This window comes from Hyaena hyaena, unplaced genomic scaffold, assembly GCF_003009895.1.
Source record: "Hyaena hyaena isolate Hyena2069 unplaced genomic scaffold, ASM300989v1 scaffold_458, whole genome shotgun sequence".
NCBI classification, from domain to species: Eukaryota; Metazoa; Chordata; class Mammalia; order Carnivora; family Hyaenidae; genus Hyaena; species Hyaena hyaena.
Genome location: NW_024081090.1, coordinates 669,279 through 683,873, shown reverse-complemented (window position 1 = coordinate 683,873; position 14,595 = coordinate 669,279).

Genomic DNA, 14,595 nt, shown 5'->3' with positions numbered 1-14,595 from the left:
TGGCCACCTTTATAACATGCTTCTTCTATAATTTCACTGCAGTTTTTTTAGGCTCATCTCCTCCTTTACGTAGCCCCTGCAAGCTAACATAATTGCAGAAAAGTGAAATAAGTCAAAAGAGATGATTCTGCTGTGGTGACTTATAATTAGCTCAATTATTAATAACAACAAAATTTAATATAAAATAAAATTGCCAAAACTAATGCAATTCTTTAAAATCTTAGAGTATAAAAATTCATCTCTGTGCTTAGATTTTTTTTTTATTTTTGTGAGAGAGAGTGAAATCGGGAGGGGCAGAGAGAAAGGGGGCCAAAGGATCTGAAACAGGCTCTGCACTGACAGCAGCAAGCCTGAAGCAGGGCCAAACTCATGAACTGTGAATCATGATCTGAGCTGATATCTGATGCTCAACTGACTCAGCCACCCAGGCACCCCTCTTTGGTTAGATTTTAAGTTGAATGTTTTTGGCTAGCTATTAGAACATAAAGTGTTTGCATAAATACTATTTTCCATTTGAGTAGCTTGTGTTTTTAAATCTCTGTAGCCTCAAGATTTAAATACTACAAATTTTATAATGGAAAGGAAAAGATTCTACATCATCACCACCTCCTCAAATTTTTTAAATGTCTTCTGTTATTTATGTTGACATTTCTAAATTACATGCATTTATTACTTATCAATTTCTGTTTGTTTTATATTTCTACAGTAGGTAGATAGCACTTTGGTTTATTTATTTGTTATGTATATATATATATATTTATCTATTATTTAAAAAATTTTTAAGTTTATTTGAGAGGGCAGGAGGGGCAGTGAGAGAGGGAGACAGAGAATCCCAAGGAGGCTCGACGCTGTCTGCACATAGCCTGATGCAGGGCTTGAACTCATGGACCATGAGATCATGACCTGAGCCATAATCCAGGGTCAGACGCTTAACCAACTGAGCCACCCAGGTGCCCCTGGAAGATTAGCTTTTAGCAATCTTAATGTCATGTATGCCCCTTTTCCTTCCTCCATCTTTCCGATAAAAATAGACTGTAATCTGGTAATCAATACTTAGTATGTACTTAATATGATTATGTAAGAGTGGTTTATAGCTTAACTAGATATAGTACTCTGGTTGTATTTCATTTCCTGTAAAACTTGTTTGATTTTCTTCTTCCTCTTCTGGCTTGCTTAGTTTTCTGTGCTCTTATCATTTTATAAATTAAGTGTTCCAAAAATCTCCAACAGAACTGTAAATGTTTCTGACAAGTATTTTACAAATGGCCAAAGATAACAGGTGTTTCCTGGGTTCATTTTGTGGTGCAGAATTCTTAGTCCTGTCCACCCCAAACTGGCTACTCTCTGGCCTCCACTGCCAACCCTTGCTAATGTAGTAGGTAGAATTTCTAGGAAGGGTCTCTGAGACCTCCCACTCCCTCATTCCCAGCACCTGTTATTGTGGTATCACTCCCATGATTGTGTTACCTTCTATGGCAAAATGGATCTTAGGAAGGGGAGATTGTCATTTGAGACTTTGCAAGTGGAGGTCCTTCTCCAGTTGGTGTCAGAAGAAGAAGGCAGAGAAAAATCAGAGCCTAAGCCCAGGAAGGATTTGATGCACCATTCTTGGCTTGAAGGTGGTCAGATGGTGAGGAGTGAAGATGTAGTCCAGGAGCCTAAAGAGGTGCCCACCTTTGGGAACAGCTGGGAAATGGGAACCTCAGAGCCACAACCACAAGGAACTGAATTCTTCCCATAACCCAAGGGAGTGGATTCTTCCCTGAGCCTCCAAATGAGAGCCCTGCAGGCCCACTCCTTGGTTTAGACCTCTGAGTCCCTAAGCAGAGGACCCCCTTGAGCCTACCTAAGCCTGAGCCTAATGTAAAGAATTGTGAGATAATAAAGTTGATGGTTATTTGCTTGTTGGCATAGAGAACTAATATTGTTAGATTTAAATGTGTGTACTTGCACTGGGCAGATAACCAAGAAACTAATAATAGTATAACTACTTGATATTAGAAAGGAACAAAATACTAATATACACAACAACAGGGATAAATCTGAGAAACTTTTTGTTGATCCGAAGAAGCCAGAATTAAAAGAGGTCATATTCTGTGATATTGTTTATATAAAGGTCAAGAATAGGCAAGACTAATTTATGGTGGTAGAAATCAGAAAATACCTGCCTCTGAGGGCAGGATTAAGAGATGGAATTGGGTAGAAGGAGCCATGAGAGGTGTCTCCAGAGTGATGGAAATATTTGATATCTAGTTTTATCAGTGGTTTCATGGGTGTGTTCAATGGTTGACAGTCATAGAAAGGAAGACTTAGAGTCTTTTAATCTTTCTAGATCTATATTATGCTTCAATACAAATAAATAAAATGAAAATGAAATGAATTCTTCTGCAATCCTCCCCGGTTGAAGTGATCACCGGTGCCTCTGAAATGCCAGGCACCAACATGTGAGGGATTCCTCAGACTGTGGGGCAGGACTGACCTTTTGGTATTTCACCTCCTGTTTTGGATTTCTTAAATTTTGTCTGGCCACTCATTTTTTAATATATTTATTTTCCGTTCTTCCCAATCCCAACAATACGGTGAGCTCTTGGATTGCTTGGAGAATGCCTGGCCTAGGAGTAGCATTCCATAACTAGTGATTTGGTTAATTTCTACAGGAGAAATACATGATAGAAAAAGGAAAGGGGGCTCTTGGGTGATTTGGTCAGTTAAGTGTCTGACTCTCGGCTTTGGCTCGGGTTATGATCTCAAGGTTTGTGAATTCAAGTCCCATGTTGGGCTCTGCACTAACAGTGTGGAGCCTGCTTGGTATTCTGTCTCCCTCTCTCTTTGCCCCTCCCCTGCTTGCTGTCTATATCTCTATCAAAATAAATAAATAAACTTAAAAAGGATAGAAAATAATACACTGCATATCTCTAACTTAACTTTTTAAGTTTATTTATTTTGAGAGAGAAACAAAAAGACAGAGAGAGACAGAATGAGTGGGGGAGGATCAGAGAGAGAGAGAGCGCCCCAGGAGGCTCCACACTGTCAGCATAGAGCCCAACACTGGACTCAATCCCAGGAACCATGAGATCATGCCCTGAGCTGAAATCAAGAGCCAGACACTCAACCAGCTGAGCCACAAAGGCGCCCCTCCTAATTTAATTTTTATAACAGTTTTAACCTTATCTGTTCCTCACATATTCAGCTATTTTTAGCTGCTAGGGCTCTGGTTTTTAAATACCATAAACTGCACATTTGAGGCTTTAATATACATGGTTATATTATTACAGGTTTAAACAATTCATGCTTAATCACCAAGTGACCTCTTGGTCTTGTCTCTTAATGCTGCTTGATTCTTTTCTCATCTTCACAAAATGGCTCCCTTTTGAGAGGACTGCTGTGATCTTTCCTTTTCTTCATAAGTAACAACCTCTTTTCCAAAGTGGTCCCCTCTTCTACTGGTGCTCTGAAATAATCTGAATTTGTGATTGCCTTTCTTCCTTGGAACACTATCTTTCCATAATTTGATAGTATACCTTCTACAACAGTATTGATTTCTGTTAGTAGCAATTTACTATCAAGGCTTAGATCTATATAACATTTTTGTTTAATATAGACTTCTAAAAATCATTTAAATGGCCATAACTGTAGACAAGATCCATGAAATATATTTATAACTACATATATTACATTAAAAGAGACAAGATAAAAAGGAAAGCTTGGCCATAGAGCAGTGTAAGTTTATAGAATTATAAGAAAACATCAGTAATAATTGACTTTACCAAGCATTGCTTCTCTGTTCCTTTTTCCAAGTGACTAATCTATTCAGTCTATTTTTAATTAAAACTTACTACCTGCTGCAATATTACACTAATCCTTGAAAATTGGAGACTTGAAAAAAAAAGGAAAGTGGTTCTTGTTGACAGAAGACAGAGAACAAAATCTGGGCTTTTCAGTTTATTGCTTGATAATTTTGGAAGTCTGTATGATCCTTGAGTGGTTCTCTGATATTTTGTTTCTTCCTCAAATAAGGGGCTGTGGCTCTCCATAGTGATCCCTGTAATTTGGCTTTGGCCAAGGTAATAAAGCCCTTTCCTTATCTCAGATAGATGTAACTGAGCATCTAGCTGAAGGCTGAATAATAGAAATATTGATCTTACTGATGACTTACAAGTTAAGATGGTTGATGCTTGACGCTTCAAAAGACCTGGATTTCCAAATGCCTGCTGGGTCATTGTTCTTTAAAATAAACCGCAGTTGGGCTGCCTCAGTACCTTTCTTCCTGGGTCAGAGTCTAGATACCAGAACTCTGCATACATGATCTATATAGATTGTTTACCTTTCTTCCATAGCAATTATCTGGAGGTATCTGTGCTCGTGTCCTATAGGAGAGGGAATGAATATAATATAAAATTATCATTTTACATTTTAAAAATGTAAGTTAATGTAAGTCCCACATACAACCTAATGTGGCACGATTTTTTTTTAATATGATGTATAGTTTTCCAATAGCATGACTTTGGGGATTAAATAAAACATATAAGTTTATTTTTTGTTTAATTTTTGTCATGGACCAATTTCCACACATAGTATTCATGCTGATGAATTTTAACAGTTTATATACCTGGGTAGGTGAAATTACCAGAAGAAACCAATTCCAAGATACAAAGACTTCAAAAGGTACCAGGATTCCAAATACTTGCCTGTCTGCAGCAGGTGGAATGGATTCCATGGACTTTGCTTTCCGATTCCAGCTGAACTGCTGCTTTCCACACATCATTTCCAACACAGTGAAACGGCCAGCCCTTCTTTTGACTATCAATTTCAAACATTTGTAAAGTCAACAGTCTTTTCCTCTGCAAATTTGTAGATGTTTGTGGCAGAGAACACTAATGGTCCTTCAAAGTCTTGGGCTTCCCCTTCCTTGGAGTAGTTGTTTCTGGAAGCAGCTACCTAATCAGGACATGGTTCCTGGCATATATCATGCAATTTCTCTACTCTCCTCTAACCCTATGCTAATTTGGGGTGGGGTTGTCCTAATAGCTCTTTAGAGTATTTGCTTCACCTACTCTACTATGGGTACAATTAATTCTTTTCACAAGAGCAGTACTACTCAGGAAAAATTTCTGTGATGATGAAAATATTGTGTTGCCTGGTACTATAGCCACTAATCGTATATGGCTCTGGGTCCCTGAAATGTCACTAGTGTGACTGATAAGTGAGATATTTAAATTTTATGTTAATTGCTTTAAGTTGAAATAGGTACACATGAGTAGTGATAAAGACTCTCCCCTTCCTGACCTTAGTCCTCTCTAAGCCTTCTTCTCAACTAAACTAGGAACTTGACATCTGCCATTGTCAGATTTGCATTGCCTAGTTTTAGCAAAGATTCTACTAAGTCAGTTTAAATAAAATCTTTTACCCTTAGTAGCTAATTATTCTCAATAAGTGGTCAAATTTCTCATCCTCCATGCTTGATATGTGATCAGTTTCTGCAAAAATCCAGTTGGCTTAGCCAAAATCCCCCCTACCCATGGTGCTTTCTGTCAGTAATGTTTTCATCCACTGACCTCCTCCCTGCTTCTGCTATAAATCTCCACGTGTTCATGCTGAATTCTGAATTGATCCAGTTCTATACTTAAATCCCTTATCCCCTAATACAGTAGTTTTTGAATAAATTCTGCTTTTATTACTTTAAAATTTTTCTTTTTTTTAATATTTATTTTTTACATTTTTATTTACTTTTTTTACAGTTTATTGTCAAGCTGGTTTCCATATAACACCCAGTCCTCATCCCCACAAGTGCCCTTCTTTATGCCCATCTACCCCCTACCCCCACACCCATCAGTCCTCAGTTTGTTCTCATCATTCAAGGGTCTCTCATGGTTTGCCTCTCTCCCTTTATTTTTAAGAGACAAAGAATGAGTGGGGAAGGGGCACAGAGAGAGGGAGACAGAATCTGAAGCAGGCTCCAGGGTACGAGCTGTCAGCACAAAGTCTAATATGGGGCTTAAACTTTAAACTTTTTCTTAATGTTTATTTATTTCTGAGAGAGACAAGAACAAGTGGGGGAGGAGCAGAGAAAGAGGGAGACACAGAATCCCAAGCAGACTTCAGGCTCTGAGCTATCAGCACAGAGCCTGACCCAAGGCTGGAACACATGAACCCAGAGATCATGGCCTGAGCCTAAGTCAGAAGCTCAACCTCCTGAGCCACGCAGGTGCCCCTGTTGTTACTACTTTTATACTATCCTGTTCTGGTTTATTAGACTCTTCAACACCAGGGTCTAATGTACTGTAGCTCTAGCCCCTCTGATTAAATGCTCAGGAAAGTCTAACTCTTGTTTACCTATAATGGTAGATGAAACTTTTTTTTAATCCTGAAAGAAAAAAAACAAAATCTATCATTAGTATTTATGGTGTACATTGTTTAGTGTGTGAGGGAGCAGAGTGTTATTAAACACTTAAATGTTTTCAGGCACTCTGTTAAGTTATGCCCAAGTCTTAAATCATTTTAATACATCCCCCACAACTATATGGAAGTAGATGCTATTGTGATTCAAATAACACTAGAAGAAATCAAAACACTCTATATAGAAATCTCTGGACTAGGCCATAGAGGATAAAGAAAGAGAAAAATTCTGATAGGAGACATAAAGGGCAATAAAAAAGGAAGCAGGTAGACCAGTTCCTGGTTAGAAGCCTATATACTAGTCCTGTTCTTTTCAGTGTGGAATATAGTCACCCTCAGACCTGGGAGCCACCATGGCTAGCCAACTGGGTCATTGAATTTGGGGAAGATAGAAGCATTTGGAAGGTCAGAGGTCCCAGGCTAGCATTTCAATGCTAAAATCTTTCAGTAGAAAATTAGTACATGGCAGTCACAAACATTTCTAGGGAGATGGCATGCTTCGGATGCATTGTGGCTTTAATTAACTTGTTAAGAAGTACATTCCTTACATACATGGTGGGAGCAGAGCATATTACTTCCAAAATATAAAGTTAATTTTATCTGTAAGACATAAATCAGCCAAAATCATTGAACATTTAATGAGATCAGCCAACTGCAAATACAACTCACAGCATCAGTTTATAAATCTTGAGTAGCCAAGGAGGGTCATGAACAGGATTGAAGAATGGTTTTATTAACATATACAAATTGCAAGCTGTTAAAATATATTTTATTCTGCCTATAAAAAGGAGAGGGTCAACATACACATGAAAAGATTCTCTATATTACTGATCATCAGAGGAATGAAAATCAAAACCACAATGAGATATCACCTCACATTTATAAGAAGGGCCAAAATAAAAAACACAACAAACAACAAGTGTTGGCAATTACGTGGAGAAAAAGGAACCTTATTAAACTGTTGGTGGGAATGCAAACTGGTGCAACCACTGTGGAAAAAAGTATGGGGTTTCCTCAAGAAGTTAAAAATAAAATTATCATATGGTCTAGTAATTCTACTACTAAGTATTTACCCAAAGTAAACAAAAATACTACTTTTAAAGGATACATGCACTCCTGTGTTTATTGTAGCATTATTTTTTTTTCAATTTTGGAATGAGGATCTTTTTTCTTAAATTTAATTTAATTTTATTTTTTTATTTTTTTATTTTTTTTTACAAATAGTTTATTGTCAAATTAGTTTTCACATAACACCCAGTGCTCATCCCCACAAGCGCCCTCCTCCATGCCCATCTCCCCTCCCCCCCACAGCCATCAGTCCTCAGTTTTTGTCAGCATTCAAGAGTCTCTCATGGTTTGCCTCTCTCCCTTTCCCCCACCATTTCCCCCCTTGTTCCTCAGTTAAGTTCCTCCTAATCCTCCTATACGTGCAAACATATGATATTTGTCCTTCTCTGCCTGACTTATTTCGCTCAGCATAACACCCTCAAGGTCCATCTGTGTTGCTACACATGGCCAGATTTCATTGTTTCTCATTGCCATGTAGTATTCCATGGTATAGATAAACCACGTCTTCTTGATCCATTCGTCCGTTGATGGACACTTTGGCTCTTTCCATGTTTTAGCTATTGTGGAGAGTGCTGTATTGTAGCATTATTTTTAATAGCTAAATTATAAAAGCAGTCCAAGTGTCCATGGATAGATGAATGGATAAAGAAGTTGTGATATCTACCTACCTATCTATCTATCTCTAGATATTATTCAGCTATAAAAATGAATTAAATCTTGCCATTGTTAACAAAATGAATGTAGCTAGAGGGTACACTGCTAAGTGAAATAAGTCATAGAAAGACAAATGCCCATTTGATTTCACTCTTATGTGGACTTTAAGAAACAAAACAAATGAACAAAGAAAAATAGACAAACTAAAAAATAGACTTTTTAACTACAGAGAACAAACTGATGGTTACCAGAGGGGAGGTGGGGGTGAGGGGGGAGATGGGTAATATAGGTGAAGGGACTTCAAAGTACACTTACCATGCTGAGCACTGAGTGATGCATAGAGTTGTAGAATCACTATATTGTACACCTGAAACTAATATAACAATGTATGTTAACTATACTGGAATAAAAATAAAAAATACAATTTTACTAAAAGTGGGGAAAAAAGGAGGAGAAAAAAAACTCAAGAAAGAGAAACCCATAAAGCAAAAAGAAAGGAAGGAAAAAAGAAAAGAAGCAATTGAAATTTGCTTTTGAAATTCAAAGCAATTGAAGAGAATTTGTCAACCTGAAGAATAGAAAAGAAAAAAATGGTAATACCCATTAGCAATGTGTCATCAGCAGTGTCTGGGCAATAGGAAGTTCTAGCTTTCTTGTCCTTATGTTCCATATGCTAAGTTAATACCAACAGCAGCTATGGATTTGTAGCCCTCATCTTTAAGATTAGCCAGCTTCCTACCTTGATTTTGATTCCACTCTTTCCTAAAGCTTAGTTTTCCCTGATTTCTTCTGACAAATTAAACTATGAATTCTAGGACCTTTGTATCTGACAACTATGTTTCTCCTTTTAAATTGTTAAATCTATTGCTTGTGAATTTGGTGTTTGTGAATTGGTCCCCTAGTAGGGACCAATGGTGTGTTTACTGAGCTGATATGCTCAGGCCAGACTCCAAAGTATGGTGATCTGACCAAAGTCCTGTTCCCAGGTGTTCAGTCTGACCACCAGCCTCATCACATTTTGATTATGACCCAAATTTTTACATCACAGGTTATTACCATTACTGCAGTTATAAACTACATAAAGCTGAAAGGTTAACATTAATTAAAAGCCCACTGTTCAGGTACACTGACTTTATCTGAGTTCTTATTTGTACTTAATAGTCACCTTGCTAAGCGGTATTATAATTTTCAAAGAATAATCTTCTAAATCAGAAAGTTGTTTTCAGCAGCCAAGTTTCAGGATCCACATGAAGCCTTAGTGCAGAAGAGCTACCTGCCTTATTAATCTGACCAGCAAAATCAACTCTCAATGTCTTGATAGATGTCACTTCCAGATTTCTCTCACATCTAAGAGGCCAGGATTTTCCCACATTTTATAGAAGAGAAAAATAAGGCCCAGGACAGGAAAGCGTTAAACTTGCTCATATTAAAAAATCCTGTTAGTGACAGTGCTAGGAATTATGTCCAGGTCTGTCTGACATTAGTTTGTGTTTATTTTCTCTGAGATATGTTTACTCACGAATTTTTGATAACAAGGTATTAGTTTTACATGTAACCAATTAACTAATCAGACAAGTACGCATTCCTATATCATTGAGATTGGTGAAGTCTGGCTGTGGGAAATTTGCCTTTGGTTGTAAATTCTGAAAATACCACCTGTAACATAAATATTTGCACATGTAAAAAGTGAGTCATGAGAGTGGGAACATTCTCCATTTACTATTTGGAGTCTATTAACTTAGCATGAGCCTTCTGGCATCCTCACACTCTTATTCATCCACAGTGACAGAACTTAAAGTTCTTCCTTTACAAATAAAGGAAGTGTGTGCCTCAGAGCCTAGGGAGAAGCTTGGGATGCTCACAGGGAGACAGTTTGGAAGAACAGAGGACAGAAAAGACAAACTTGGCCAATGAAATGATATGGCCTAAACAAAATTCTGGACAGACTATGGCAGATTACTATAAATAATTAAATAGGAATGTTCAAGAACAGGGAAATCAGAATCCATATAAATGGCTATTTCTGTTCCAAAACAATGACTGATGCAAAAATCAATCAAGAATGGCAGTTCTCTGCCAGATCAGGCATTTGACTTTTCTTGTAGACCACAAAAAATGTCCAGCTAAGAAATGGGAGTGGAAACAATGGTTCCTATACCAGCCTGCACATCTTTTCCTACTTAACTCAGATTTCTCTTGACTAAAAAGCCAAAGCCTTTTTGACATTCAGACATTTAGTTGTTTAGATAGTCCAGCTGAATCAACATCTCAGTGAATGGACTCTGAGTGAGGGCAGAAGCCCAGGCATTTCTTTGGAGCCAGTAGTCACTTGAACTCCTCAGTAAAACCTACTATCGTTGGTACCTCGCTAGGTACTTACACCTATGAATTGACTTACACATTGGAGATTGAGGCAAAATTAGAATTTAAATTTCCTGCAAGATAGAAGTAATTACAAAAGTCTTTTACTCTAAGCCTTATGTCTTGAAGCTGAAGGAATTATATATTTCCTTGACTAGGTCCTTGAGTGATACCAAAACAAAGTCAGGCAAAGTTGAACTTTCAATTAAAAATTAAAGTGTTAGAAGCCCTGTGTTTGGCAAGGCTAAGTATTGTTCTAAATAGCAGGAACTACTTTACCCAATTCAAGATCAGATAGAAATAGTAAATTAGCCTTTTTAGGAGTGTGTTTTCTTCATAATAAACCAACCAGCCAACCTTGTATATTCGCATGCAGAACCTTATAAGGCTCTCAGAGAGGTAAGAGACTTCAAGCACTGCACTACCCAGTCCCACAGGAAGTTAAAAACATGCAGCCACAGAAGGAAAAAGCAATGACTGCAGGCAAAGTCATTTCCTCCTGCTTTAGCTTTGATTGAAGTCTATTTCCATTTTAAGTGAAGATGTTTAGAACTAGCAATGTCACCCCAAGACTGTACCAAGCAGTTATAAATGAGCCAGAATCAAAGAGGAAAACATTATACAGGAACTCTCAATTTGCCTATTCTTTCTACTTTGTAAGTAATCTAGATCAGGACTACAAACCTATTAAGGGTGAAACTCACTCAGGAAATAATAATCTATTTTTCTGAAAAAAATTCTGATGAACAGTACAGCAATTTTTATAGAGAAGAATTAGATCTTGAGCTCCTGCCTGGCTCAGTTGGTAAAGCATGAGACTCTTGATGCTGGGGTTGTGAGTTTCAGCCCCACATTGGGGATAGAGTTTACTGGGAAAAAAAAGGAATTAAATCTTATTAGTAGCAAATAATTAAATAGTAATAAGTAAGTACTAATTAAATTTAAATTATTAATAGTGGCACCTAGGGTGAACGAAACTTATTAAAATGTATGTTTTTCCTCAGTTTTAGAATATGAAAGGATCAGGCCACAAACACAGGAATCCTTTCTGAAATTATGCTCCTCTGTTAAATCTCACCTTAAAGAATAAGTTTAAAATTTTTGCTCTTAGTACTACTTGATTTCCAGCACTGCTTCAAGCCCTGTTTGTCCTGTGAGGAAGTAGTATGCAAATCACATTTATAACTTATAATGATTTCCAGTTGCTAACTTTCCTTAAAATGTGGGACATTCTATTTCATTCTGAATTGAAATTCCATTCAAACTCCTTGCATAAGCAAACTCACTAAGGATATGTTTTCTCAGAAACCATTTATTGAGTATTTATTATATCGTTAGCAAGACACCAGGTATTGGAAATATACATAAACTCAGTTTGAAGGAGTAGATAGTCCTATAAGCATGTATAATTGATGAAACATGTTCTGTGTTGTAGAAAGTGTAGATCTAAGTGAGCTTCGTTGTTGAAAGAGTGTCACTCAGAATCTCCCTTAAGATTCAATAGCCCTTATGTTTAGCCACTGAAAGGAAATCTAAGGAGTTTGCACAACCCTAAAGAATGATAAGAAATAGAGTTTTTCTTCCCATCATGGGCTGCAGAGCATCCAGTTTATGTATGAAAGATGTCCCAACGGGTCTGACTTACCGCTACAGAAAAATGACATGCTCCATTCTCTTTTATTCACTAGGCTGTCTCATTTATTTGTTCATGTCTTTTCCATCATTATTCATTCTTTCTGTTATTATAAATATTGATCAAGAGAACTAATTGAGATGATGATTGTGTGTGTGTATATATATGTATACACACACTTGATTTATGTATATATAATTTATGTTTGTTCTTATATAATTGAATTTGATTTTTAACAGTGTCACTGCATCATCTAATATAATAAAAAATAATAACAATGCGTAGCATTTATTGAGTTGCTAAAATTGTATTATACATAGAATTAGGCACTTTACATGTGCATTTTTATATTTAATTATTGTGAGTTTTATACACACACATATGGAAACTTTTTTAGACCAAGAAATTATGGGTTTAAGCACACTGGACATTTGTATTTAGAAAAATTGCTCTATGATCTAGTGCTTCATTTTACATGGAGGAATCTAAAATCTAAGGAGGAAGTATACTTTCCCAAAGTCAGCTAGAGAATTTGTGACAAATTAGAACATAAAATAATTGGGTCCCCTGGGTGGCTCAGTCAGTTAAGCACCCGCCTTTCGCTCAGGTCATGATCTCATGGTTCATGGGTTTGAGCCCCACATCAGGCTCTGTGCTGACACCTCAGAGCCTGGAGCCTGCATAGGATTCTCTGTCTCTCTCTCTGCCCCTCCTGCTCTCAAGCTCTGTCTCTCTCTGTCTCTAAAAAATAAATGGTTAAAAATTTTTTAAATTATTTTAGGGGAAGTAAGCTTTCCCTTGTCTATTCACAGCTCCTTCATCTACCCTCAAACATTTACAATTTCAATTTTTTTTGTTACAACAACATGAGTGGATTAAAGAAGTCTAAAATATATTCAAATCTAACCAATTGTTCTGCATAGATTTATGATCTTCTAGATGAAAGAGAAATCAAAGAAATGAGAAAAACATTTAGCTAAGCATTAATTCTATTTATTGTCAACATGAGTTGCCTATTTGAGTATCAGTGTTTTGTCACAATACAGACATAAATATGTTTAATGTAACAATATTTTTTGAGATTAAATAAACAGGAAGGAAAGAAAGCCCTAAAATATTTATGAGTGGTGAGAATAAAAGTTAGTATTCTAGGGTTTCACAGATGATTAAAAATGTTTTGTGGAGTAATTGGAAATATAGTTATACAGAAAATGGGATTTGACCCAGGCTTAAAGAGTTAGGTCGGCATGGGCCTAGACGATTGTAATATATTCCAGGTGAGAAAAATGATTGGAGGAGGAACAGAGCATGTTATGGAAGCAGAAAGGATATTTGTCATTCACCAGGAAATAATCCCATGAACCTTTATTGAGTGTTGTGTAAATTTTATTCTTTTCAAATTGTAAACAACAGAAACATATCCAGATAAGTCTCCTATAATGGGGTTTGTTTTTGTTTTAAGCAAGTTGTTCTGCTGTAGAATTCTTTTGGTATCACTATTCTCTCTCTAGATATTTATCTCTGTTTCTGCTTTTATTGTCTCTCTCTACCCATTCCCATCTTGGAAGGTGGAGATGAGGATGGGGAGGGTGCAGCAGAGAGAAGTAAAATACCGATGAAGTGTCTATGACCTTGAGGAGTTGACAGTCTCTTAGGAAAGAAAGATGCAGAAAAACCACTTTAATATATTCTGTAATAGAAAACAGCAGAGGGTGCTATGGGATCAACAAGAAGGGCCCATGGTACAGTCTAAAGAGTTTAGTGAGGGTTCATGGGTAGCTTTCTGGAGGAGTTATCTATGAACCAAGTCTTAAGTAGGGGCCAGCAAGGTCAAGGTTTGTAAGACTGAAAATAGATGACACATTACAGGCAACAGCATGGTTGATATATCATAAGGTGCTTTGTAGAACTATAGTAATCTGGTATTTCTAGATTATAAAGTAAAAGATGGAGGAGATAAATAGCAACCAAGTAATAGTTGGGTTTGTGTGCCCTGCAATGGATTTGTACTTGTCTCACAGGCCATATATTGCCACTGGAAGATTTTAGGCAACAGAAAGAACATAGAATTGCATTTAGGATTATACTTTTGGCTGGGTGGAGACAGGAAAAGATGAAGGACTGAGTAATGTAAACTATCATGAAATACTTCTTAATTCCGCAGAGTTTATACTACTTTTCCTTGTATAGCCTATGTCCTTGTAATCATTTCCCAGTGCTTTGTTGCATGCATTAAGAAATATAGTGAAGAAAACTATTGTTGGAGAAAAGAGCAAGATAGAGATATGAGACAGAGAAAGTCTCTTTTCTCTTGACCCCTAGGTGATGCACTACAGAGCGAACCAGATATCTTTCAGTGACTGGCTTAAAGTATCAGATTAGTTTTTCAGCACAGTATCCCCACTCTTGAAGAAAGCTAGAGTCAACACCCCTACATTATTGAAAAGGATGGGCTTCCTGTGCACCTGGTATAAAATGCACAA